Below are 12,711 nucleotides of genomic sequence, written 5' to 3'. Positions count from 1 at the left end.
TGAACATTAAAACATATTCTATCAGAAAATTTTGCCCGAAGTATTAATATTCGTATCCAAAATAGGGTTATTGACTTATTGGCTCCTTAAGCAACACACAAAAAAAATGAAAAAGCCCCGAATTTCTCATTTGTTTACGCACCCTTAAAATGCATCTTGCACAGCACAGACCTCCTCTTGTATTTAATTGACTTCAAATTGGTCTCGTTCTTCGCTAGTTCTCTAGGTCCGGGGAAACTGAACAACCCAGAAAGATCTCAGAGTGAAGTTCAAATTTGCTTTGCTGTTCACATCAGTTGACAACTCTGAGTTTTTGAGTTTTGTCGAAGTAGAAACCTCTTTTTTTCATTCTTTTTTTTCTGATTACAAAGAAGTGACAGGAGATTGAACAGATTAAATGTTCTAATTCCGCTTGACTCTTAATATATTGTAATTAAAGTTGTATTCTAATTTTGGTTCTGAAGGAGGTCAGATGCCTCATAAATAATGTGTTTGTCGCGGGCTGTAAACTGGTCTTAGAATCTTTCTTTGTTTTTGAAACTCATTATGCACCCAAAAAGTTCAATGTCGTGAGGTTTTTGGAATAAAAATGACAATATGTCGCATTGCTCATTATTATAATTAGATCACACAAATATAGAATATATAAAAGTTATTAACAATTTGTGAAGGATTATAATTGAAGACCGAATTAAAAAGACTAGTTTGCGTATGACGTTATGTCAACCAGACCAAAAATGCTGTACTGCGCAGGTCAGCAACCAATCACGCCGTGCCTTTGCCCTGACGTCAGACGCAAACTAGTCTTTTTAATTTGGTCTTCAATTATAGATACCGTCACGTATCATCTCTTCAGAGGTCATGTTTGAAAATTTCTATAAGGAGTTGTGAATTTGTGTCCCCAAAATCACGAAACATTTATTAATAATCAAATAAAATGTATGTTCTATCAAATTAATTGCAACCACACTGCAAAAAACAGCAGAGCAACACTTAATAACCACTTGAAAAGTTAGTAAACACTTGTTTGTACAGTGAAGGTATAGGGGGTGTTAATTTATAAACACTAAAATAACATTAAAACACGTAAAAATATGATGTTTGTGTTCTTTTTTAACGCAGATAGTGTTAAAAAGCACACTATTTTGTGTTAAAAAACATAAACATGTTCATACGTGTTTTAGTGTTTACCTAAACAAGTGTTTATTAAATGTTGCTCTGCTGTTTTGCAGAGCAACCGTTGAAGAAAAAAGAGCGGTATAATCATGGTATATCGTAATTTAATATGCTGATTTAATTACATCATCAATAGTGATATCCGACATGACAAAACAGTGGTGTCGTGTTAATGACATCATTATTTTGCTAGCTTAATTAACCCTGGTAAATTGTAATTAGTGAAAGCAATTAATCAATGAAATGTGTTAAGTGGTATATTACGAAATCGAAGAGTTAATGAGACCTGGTCAATAATTAGTTTATGGAGCAAGTTGGATGGGATCATGGGAGGAATATCAAAACACACATACACACTGTCATATTATTTTATTTTATTATTGAAAAAATGCCTGCTAGTGTTACACTTAACACGGTGAAGCTTAATGGTGATGCAGCATATCCCAGACCATGAGTATCATACTGTTTGAATCATTTCAGTCTGTAAAAACGCATGTTATGTATCAAGTCAAAATTAAAACTATGATTTTCTTTTTCAACGTAGCCCAACTGGACATATTATTACTAATACTATTTATCACATTCGGCATAACTCAAATCTATATATCTGAGGGGCATGTGGCTGTTTTCCTGTACACCAATAATCCCATTGCCTAAATTGAGGACGCACGTGCATTGTGCGAGCCATTCACAACTTCACATTTAAACCATTCTATTATATTCCTTTTGAGCATGTTATAGAATTTCATTTTAAGCATAATAGCTTCTCACACCTGTTGTACGAAAAATCACTATCGACTGTTATCTCCCGCTCAACCTTTAAGTTGGTCCTTAATGCACCCCAAAACATTCTGAATGGAACTGACCCTGAGTGCTACTCGGTCTTAAAGGAGAAGTGCCACATTTAGACATAATCTCCTTTCATATCGGGACTGTCAAAAATTGAGCCCTTTAGTTCATTGCATTGTCCGAAGGTGTTTTGAAGGACACTAGAAAGTATTACTTGAGGTATTTTGGGAATATCTCAAAAAAACGAGTAATGTGTGATAAGAGTCACAGAAAACACCAAAAAGAAACCGCCTTTTATCTTTCAATCAGTATGAATGTAGTTTTTGGTTGTTTGTACCATGTTTTGACGCATGACTTTTATTTATAATAGAGAGGAGCTTAAAATACCCAATATAACAGTTTTGTGAAATAAACTTAATCTTGCTTAACCATGCTTAGTCCGGAAATCACTTTGTTATAATGTTGGTGTCCAAACCATTTTTTCGCGCTTTTACTAATCCCTAACATTATTGAAGAACAAAAAACTAATAGCTTGTACAGCAATGAGCTTACAATTCACGCATTATTACATGTTTTGTTGTGTTAATTACTTGCGTATTATTTTCTTGAACAACTCCCATTATCATCGACTAATTGATGATCGACTTTAGCGTGAACTCGAGAGCCCTTGTTTATTGTTAAAAATGCTAAAACGTTTAAAAACGTGTGACAGCACACACATGGGAGCTTTTGTCCCTTGATGACCCAGGTGTGTAGAGGGGGAGGTGAAATCCCCGCCCAGACCATTTAATTTGACACATTTATACAAAAGTTTCAAGAGCTTAAATGAACCTGTTTCCTTTTAAAAAAAATCAGACATTTTTGCGGTCGGTCATTCAACTAATAATACAGTCTTAGAGCATTTCTATCTGAAGCTCAACTTAACCATATGCAAGCAAGCATCAAAAAATTGATCACCAAATTCTCTTTTGAAAATCAATCAAAATATAAGATAGAATTACCGATTTGTATGACTGTACAAACTATAATGTACATTTTTATACCTAGGTTATATTTAAGTATTCTTTATGAGTTGTCCAAATAAACGAATCCAGCTAGGCGGTTGGTCGACCGACCATGACTGACATGTAATGTTTACACTGATTCGACAGGGTATAAGGGTTTTCAAAGAGAAGAGCAAGCAAATATCCCGGTAAGATACACAAACTAGTTTCACCTCTCCTTTTCTTTATTATTTACCGATGGTTACCGGTGAAATGATGGACAAACAAATTATTTGATCAAGCTTTGTTCAGCTTGTTCTGCTACGTGTTAGTGTTGAGTGCCGAGACAGACACACTGAACACATTCATACTTCTAGTGGTTGTCTCTGCGTGTGTGCAGTGAAAGTATATTATGCCGTCGCACAAAAATAGTTCAGAGTTCAGACAATCTGATTTCCAGTTCAATCTTTGAGATCGATCTTGGATTTTTTGATTGGCATACATCCAATATGAAATTAAGATATTTGATTTGTTGGTTAAAGATGTTTTATACAGACATACTAATTGATAATGTTTATATTTTTTATAAAGGTTATAGAAATGACAAGATCCGTGGTGACCAACATTATGATATCGAAAGAAAAATAAAGCATTTCCTGGATTTTATTCAAAAAACATAATTTTGTCTATTTTCAAGAACTTTATCTTTTGAACCTTTATGTAAAATCCAAAGATACAAAATTATAATGCTGCATTTGCCACTAGTTTGATAATGGTAAAAGTTACTTTTGTTTGAAATATGAACCATTTATTTTGATACAAAACTGCGACAAATAGAATTCTAGAGTTTAATGTAAAGTGTCACGTGATGTGGTTGACGAGTCTTGGGTTTTGTAGTGAATGTAAATTACAGGAAGCCTGAAGATGCATGCATGAACAAATCGAAAAGAAAAACACAGACTCTCCGATTTATCACAAGAGTCGGGCTCAAATTTTAGAAGGTAAAAGTAAAGAAAACAACCTAGCAAAACATACGACTCGTATCACCAAAAGCATCCTTGCTATCGCACAAAACACGCTACATGTGGTTTTAGTTTTATATTTTAAGGGTAGAAAAATGCGAGAAATAGAAAACTCACTGTATAGTGTTATTATGACGAAGCTAGCTAGTAACGGGAAGCAAGAACGTGTACTCTAATCGATTAAGTGACTGAATACAGGGTAAAATATTGAACAAAGTGCCACCAAAATGCATTCATGGTTATGTCTCAAAACTTTGGCCCCGTCTCTTCTTGACCTAGTCGAATAGTCTTCTGCTATTAGTGTTCTAAGTGCCTGCTATTTTGATAATCAGACCCTAGACCATTCTAGTTCACTTTTATATTACGATTGCATGCAGCTAGTCATCAAGTAACACTCGGAAAAAACTTGCTCTAAGTATCTAAAGGACGACAGCTGAGTTGCATTCCAAATGTCGTTCGAGGATCGAGGAATTTCCAATTTATTGCAAATGTATGAACGTTTTGCTTGATGGAATCGACGTTTATATGGTGATTCAACCGATGTCTTTTAACGTGTTGAAAAGGTGCTTTTTGAAATGTGATGATGTCTCGATGTTAGATATTTCGCAGCAAAAGAAAAGTGGGCCGTTCATTTTTATTATGACGATCATTAATAATTTATATGCACAGCATGTACTTATAGAATCAAGAGACTATCAAATGAAATCTTTATTTCAATCAGTAGCTTGACAACGATGGTATATTTCTGCTATCTTCAGTAGATAGCAATAATGCATGTGCCGTCGCGTCGACAGTTATAAGAGCCAAGAGTCGATCAAATGATTTTTTTTATTTCAATCAGTAGTCTACTGCATGCCAATGATGGTATATTTCTGCTATCTTCAGTAGATAGCAATAATGCATGTGCCGTCGCGTCGACAATTATATGAGCCAAGAGTCGATCAAATGAATCTTTTATTTCAATCAGTAGTCTTGCATGCCAATGATGGTATATTTCTGCTATCTTCAGTAGATAGCAATAAATGTGCCGTCGCATCAATAATTGTATTAGAATCAGGAGACTATCAATTGAAATCTTAATTTCATTCAGTAGTCTACTGCATGACAGCGATGGTATATTTTTGCTATCTTCAGTAGATAGCAATAATACCTGCGCCGTCTCGTCGACAATAATAATCAGGATACCAAATTAAAAGGGCATTTCGTGATCCACAACATCATCCCCCACTTTTCTCAAAAAAGAGATTGAGATTTTTATATCACTGAAGCCTCTGGATACATAATGTTTATGTACAAAAAAATTCTTGCAGATTAATTCGTTTAGCAAAGATATCGTAAAATTTGAATTTCGTTCTGGTATACCAGAATGAAATTACAACGTATTGTCTATGGAGCAGTGTAATACACATAATCATGCATAACTCTCAAACGCAAAATCGGAATCAACTGACATTTTTGGGAATAAGCTTTTTTCATGGATATCTATTGAAAAATGTCATAAAAAGAGGATGCTACGATCACGAAATCTGCATTTCAATCTGCATTTCAATCAGTAGTCTACTGTATGTCAACAATGGAGTAGAAAGCAATAATACATATATATTATTATGTGCCGCCTCGTCGACAATTATAATAATAATCAAGAGACTATCAAATCATTAAAAAAAATTCCAATCAGTATATTTTATTGCATGACAGCGATCATGACGATTGTCTATTTCTGCTATCTTCAGTAGATAGCAATAATACCTGTGCAGTCGCGTCGACAATTATAAGATTCAGGAGACTATTAATTGAAATCTTAATTTTAATCAGTAGTCTACTGCTTGACAACGATGGTATATTTCTGCTATCTTCAGTAGATAGCAATAATACCTGCGCCGTCTCGTCGATAAAGAAAAAGTTCAGTAAGTTCAATTTCAATTGTCATTGTTCATGGCATGCAGGTAACGTCACAGTAAGTATGAACAATAATTATTCTTACAATCACAATTGTTATAAAAATAATAAAAATGATAACGTGAAACAAACGAACAAACAAACAAAAAGCCTGAATTTCATTGTGTCAGTTAGCAATCTATGAAATCTTTATTATCATCAGTTATCAGGCACAGTAAATACAGTTTGCAATACGCTGGTCAACTGCTGGTGCGATGGGTTATTATTTTCTTATCTTCAGTAGATAGCAAAATAATTAATACCGAAGTATGTCGTCACGTCGATATTGTTGAATAGTGAAAAGAACATATATAATTTTAAGTTTTCAGCAATAACTGGAATATTGATTTTCATTGTTTACTGCAAAATTTTGAAATGCTATTGAAAAATCACGAAATTCTCTAACTTAATTCGATTGTCATTAAAATAACAAATAACTTTTAAAAAGCACAACAACAAACAAACCAATTAAAAGAATTAATTTCATTGTGTCATTTACCACTTGAAATTAAATCTTTACATCATATCAGCAACCTTGCGCATATCAGCAATAATTTACCAACATGCAGGCTGGGCGTGCAGGTGGATGATTTTAGTTCTGCTATCTTCAGTAGATAACAATTATGACATGTTTCGCGTGTTTTCGTGTTGTACTTGTGCTATTACATTGGCAAAAAAAACATGCGAGAAGCATTGGTATTTCCAAAAGCGTTTGAAATTACAATGATTCATGGCATATCTTGCAAATTCAATCAAATTCAGAAGTTCCCATTTTGGACTAATATAACTAAAGATTCTCTGTTTTGAAAGATAATGTAACTGGCGGGGAAGTTACATCCTTGCTGACGTATGCCTATTGAATATTGAACCTCGTAAGAAGAAAATAACCTTAATGTAACATTAATTGCTATCATGCACTTCGAATCTGACCCCCTCCCAGCAAGTTGAAACTAGCATGAGATAGTTGTAAGCCAGAGTGCAACATTTATTTGTGGTCCAAGTTACAGACAAGTTGATGAAAAGTTAAAAATTAGACTCTAATGCCCGGTATAGACGAATCCAACGAGCCAAATCATATGGTCAGGATTTGGTCGGCCATTATCGGGTCCCCGCATGCACCAAACAGGTGTTGTGAGTGTCCAATTGGGTGGATTAAACCCGCTTAAAATTCGATGTTAGATTCTTTTGTGTTGTAAACTGTCATCATTCTTTTGTCTACGTGTAACACGGGTGATAGAATGCAGTTTAAAATACCCTTCAAAGCCGCATCATTTAACATTTTAGGTGATATAGCTGGGTCCCCGTCGCGGCTATGGCTGCCATTGAGGTGTAGGAATGCGTGAAATTGGATTCGTCTATAAGCTAAGTTCATCGCAACTCATTGTCAAAGTGCTATAGATAGCAAACGCTTCAGCTGTCTAGGCTCATCGACAGCTCCGTATACGTAAAAGTGTGTGCTACTGCTTTTTTTTTAATTGCAATTTTTGAGTATTGGAGAAGGGGTTACTTTCAGCATTTAAGTCCCTTCATTTTGTTCATTCCAAAAAATTAAATATGGATCTACTCACGATAGCATTTCATCTCAATTCATTCGGTGATAGCGTAGTTATTTGAATGGCCTTTTTTTGTAAGCCCGGAACAACGCTATCTTCTGTAGATAGCAACTTTGCTATCTTCTGTAGATAGCAACGCTATCTTCTGTAGATAGCGCACAGGAAAATTCTGTACAAATTCCACCGGTCACTTGCAAGTATCATTAAATTGTATATATAAAAAACATATTTCTGTTCATTTGTCGCCTGATCATGCGGACATTGGTGTTTCACCCCTGTACAACACACTGAGATTTACATTGATGAGGGGATGATGATATTTGATTCGATAGATATAAACACTCAATGACACTTATCTGAGTTGATACATCTACTTGAATAGGCAAATAAATGACAAGTAAGATCGGTATAGAAGCAAACATCATTCATCTAAACCCACTGAGTTAACAACACAAGTGTAACTGCAACTTACACATCCACACACCTCTTGAATGTAATAGTTTGCATTTCGCCACTGTGTCAACCATTTCAGAGCATCTTTTACTTCATATTATCATCTTCAAAATCACACACTGGCATACACAGACACACACAAAGTTCAAAAAGCTAACAGTATTATAGTAGCAGCGCAAATATGCATTTTAGTGCGATCGAAAGTTTACAGGTTCGATGATTTGGTTAATGTTTGCACTGCTAGCTCTAGTAATTGTATCATCGTCCGTACACTTGAACCATTCTGATATTGATGTTTTACACGAGTTAAATCGGCCCGTAGTTGAGCCGGGTTGGTAAAATTTCTTCTCATGATCTCACGCACGCTCTCAATTTTATTTCCCTATTATGGTTTTTAGGAACAGATATTTTAACGTCGCATCGGAGAGATAATTCTCGCGACTCTTTGGGTCCATTTGGGGCTAACAGCGGTACAGATGGTGGTATTAAGTTGCAATCTCACCAGTAACATATAGTCAGCTTGTGTCTAGTTTCTGTTATGGTCATAAAACAGGGCCATTATTGTAAAAACCTGTTATGGCATTGCGTTAGAAAGTCTCGGAGGTCTATCGATCGCGCGAATCAGCGCGCAACGCAGGAAAGATGTCTATTAGGCGCTACAAAAGATGATATATTCCCCAGTACATCAGTCGGGTGATGGGAGTCGTTCAACAGGCCTCGGTATTTTTCCTAAGTACCTGCAAGCGAGTTTTAGATTTCTCCTGACAAATCAATACTTAGACACGGCCATGTAAATGCATGGCGGTGGAAACTACTCCTCGGCGGATATTCAACTTATGGCGAAGTCCTCTATAACAGTAGCAGATAGAAAAGACAGGCCGGGGGCCACTTTTCAATGTGCTCTTTACTGCTTTATCTTTGAATATAAGTTGACGTGAAATTTAGACCATTCAGTAAGAATTACAGCATCTAAGGTATCTGTTTTGGCTTCCGTTAGTTTTGAATATTTCATGCCGGCGCATTAAATGAAATCAAACCTTATGATGTATCATTTGACTTCGAACCGAAGTCACACGTCGTGACAGCATAACACTTACTTTAAGCCAATTCTCACTTTTCACCGCTTTTCTTGCGCTTTCTCGCTCTCGCTTTCTCGCTAAATCGATAGTCACTATTTCGTGTTTGATGTTCTAATCGAGAAAAGCTTATCCAGGGTAACAATTTTTGTTGTCGTGTTTGCTAAAAACATCAGCTTGGTTTGTCGAAAAGTAAGTGGGCAGAACAGCTATAATACCTATGCTTATTTGCCTTCTCTTGCCCTTGGGCAGTTTGTTTTAGTGATCTCCCTGTCAACCTTTTTTTTCCTTTTCGGATGAAAATCGGGGTGAAAATCTTGAGCAGATCATTTTTTGTTAAACATGAAACCTATGGAAACATTCAGAAAGAACTTGATTGTCTTTACCGGTTTTTTTTTTTTTGGCTGAGGATTTATTTGAACATAACGATGCATTAAAAAAAAATTAAGGCCCGGCCTATAACAATCGTTCAAATATCGGTTAACTAAAATATTGTCTTGCAACGTGTATACTCAAATCAATGTTTCCGATTTTTATTTGATAATGCTCAATCAATTTGCAATCTCTTTATGATGTCGAATTAGAATTTTCAAAATTATCTTCTTCAAAATTAATTTATCTTTAAGGTGGTACCACATCCCTTGATAAATTTGTGACTATTTTTGCATTTTTCTCAAAAAATAATAACACTGGTATATAACAAAGGTTATGTATAGAATTTCAGTGACCCAAGACAAGCGGTACGTTATTTATGATAAGAAAAGAGGTGCCGCTAGAATGTACCTCATTTCTTAAAATAATGTAATGAACCACTTGTCTTGAATCACTGAAATTTCAGTGAAGTAATTGGATTTCTTGCCCCTATAATATACATAACTTTTGTTACCAGTGTGTAGTAGTAGTGTTTTTGAGAAAAATGCATAATTAATCACAAAATTTGTCAGGGGGTGTAGTACCACCTTTAAAAAAATCTAGCATAGGGCACCATGATGATGTTATTGTTATATTCGGACGTATATTTTGAATCACCAGGAAACAAAATTGCATTTTTCATTTCCATTATTCATACAGATACAAATTTAACGTCACTCAAGTCCCAATTAGAAGTCGGAAAAAAAAATCAGATATGGATCAAGAAGCAGGGAACTGATTTCAATGAGTTCCACACACGCACCTGCAAGTCGTACACTGGTCTAGACAAATCGAGATATTCTGTTACTGCAGAAAATCAATAGGCATGATGGCAATTTAAGCGACGGCCAATTTTGTTGTATGGGGCTATATTGATAAAGCGTGAACTTGCCCACCCCTACTATTCTTAAGGTAATGACCCACTCTAGAATTTTATTGGAGATTACTTAATTAACCCGTCTACCTTAATGTGTGATGTTTCACTTTTAATAAGTAGGGATTTTACTGCCTTTGTGCGGCTTACAAAAGAATGGATGGTAATTAGGTGTGAACGGGGTTTCCTTTGAGCTCCCGTCATAAATAGGTGTCCATCAAAATGTATCTTAATGTTTGTACTTGACTGGCTTCAGAGATGTTTTGGTGATCGATAACCCTTAAAAGTGGGAAGAGGAGGGGAGAGGGGGGGGGGGATGGGGGTTTACATGCTCCAAATATGCCTACCAAAGCATTTGATCCCTCTAAGATCCGGAAAAGGCGCTATATAAAACACCGAAATTTATTTATTTAAAAGCTATCTTCCGAAGATAGCATTTTCGGAGTTGAATGCCGCTATTGTATAAGTAGGGCCTATAAAAATTTAAGCGCCTTATTTTTTAAGACACTTTACATTGTCATAATATTTTTATGTTACGTTTGTATTAATTATTGTTATAAACCAGGAACATTTTTTGTATTCTTTATATTTTATTTGTTTATGTGTGTTTAAATGCCCAGCGCTAGAGGTTGGCTGCATTTAACACTTTATTATTATTTATCAATGCTTTTGTTGTTGTTGTTGTTATTATTGCTGCTGCTGGTGGTGTTATTATTATTATATTATTATTATTATTATTATTATCATTGTTATTGTTGTTTTTGTTGTTATTGTTGTTATTGTTGTTATTATTAATATTATTATTATTATTATTATTATTATTATTATTATTATTATTATTATTATTATTATTATTATCATTATTATTATTAGTGTTATTATTATTATTGTTATTATTATTATTTATATTATTTATTATTATTATTATTATTGTTATTGTTGTTTTTGTTATTATTATTATTATTATTATTATTATTATTATTATTATTATTATTATTATTATTATTATTATTATTATTAGTGTTATTATTATTATTATCATCATTATTATTTTCATTTTCAGTTGAAAATCGAAAATACTTGAAAATATTTGATCAAACTTTCCAGCTAGCTTTTTGCAGTGACAATAATATTTGAATTCTACATGTAGTTCTTTGCAAACGATAAGATTGGACAATCACAAATATACGCTAGTTATAAATATATCTGAAATTTAAAGTAGCTAGCCCATCAAGCCAATTCTCTGCTGTTTTTTTTCTTCAATTTTTCCAGTAAATATGTTAATCAGAGAAGATATGAAAAGCTTTCCTTCTCTGGGTAAATATACCAAACTTTAAGAATCATTTCTGAAGTCTGCGGTGATGCTGCTGCTGCATAATTATGGAACGACCATCATTGCTGGATCTCCTGGCATATGTGCTATACCAGTTTAAATCCACACCCTGGAGTTAGTTATTCCCCCCGGTTATTCCATGGATGGTTATTCAGGCAATCCCATTTGAAATTCTGACCCTGTATGGAAGATTAATTATACGTTGTGTCTTCCAAGGGCATGGATTTAAACTGGAATAGGCAAAACAAATAATAGGCCTAATTATGATTAGTGTAGGAAAAGAGGAGGATATGTTGGCCTGCAATTTGATTTGATTTGATTTGTTCGGGTTTTGACAACCCTGGATAGCCCAAGAAAGCCTCTATTGAAGCTTATTTCCATTGGGGTCCATTTAAACACCGGGACGGATTGGGAACAGTCAGGGGTTAACACCCTACTCTTTTCAAAACTGGCTGCGAAATACATGTACAGGTATGGCTCTCTGCACACGGGACCGACGGCTTTACGTCCCCTCCGAAGGACAGAGTACTTTCATAATTCATTTACCCAATTCTAAATGAACCATGGGGAGAGCGGAAGTCTGAATTTAATCTACAGAAGTTGCCAATTAATTTCAGACTTTTTTTTCCAAGTCAATATCCCAGCAAATCGCCACCGCCGGGAATTGAACCCGGGACCTCATGCACTAAAGGCAAGTACCGGCATTGCGCCACGCTCTCCCCTCATGCGTGCGTGTTAAAAAATAATGCGCCCTTTTTTAAAAAGGACGCATCAGAATGTCTTCGTATAAACTTTACAGAAGTCGACCTATAGTAGATCATTCAAGTTGTTTCCGGTATTTTAAACCCTTCCTTAAAATTAAGCAATATATATAAATCTTGTGAGTAAGTGGGTATGAAATTAAACAATATAATCCGCACTGATGCGCAAAAGAGACAGAAAAAGAAGAAAGAGAAAACGATATAGCCGAGGTGTCATAAAATTGTTGTAATATTGCCTTGATTGGCCTGCCAATCCGGCCCTAAAGCTATGCCAGCATTTACACGCATGCATCTACGAACCACTTGATTTTACAAGTATTTTAATACAAGTAACATCTTGAT

The sequence above is a fragment of the Amphiura filiformis genome, chromosome 5 (genome assembly GCF_039555335.1).
Source record: "Amphiura filiformis chromosome 5, Afil_fr2py, whole genome shotgun sequence".
NCBI classification, from domain to species: Eukaryota; Metazoa; Echinodermata; class Ophiuroidea; order Amphilepidida; family Amphiuridae; genus Amphiura; species Amphiura filiformis.
The sequence above is the reverse complement of the archived record's forward strand: the minus strand, read 5'-3'. Positions refer to the sequence as shown.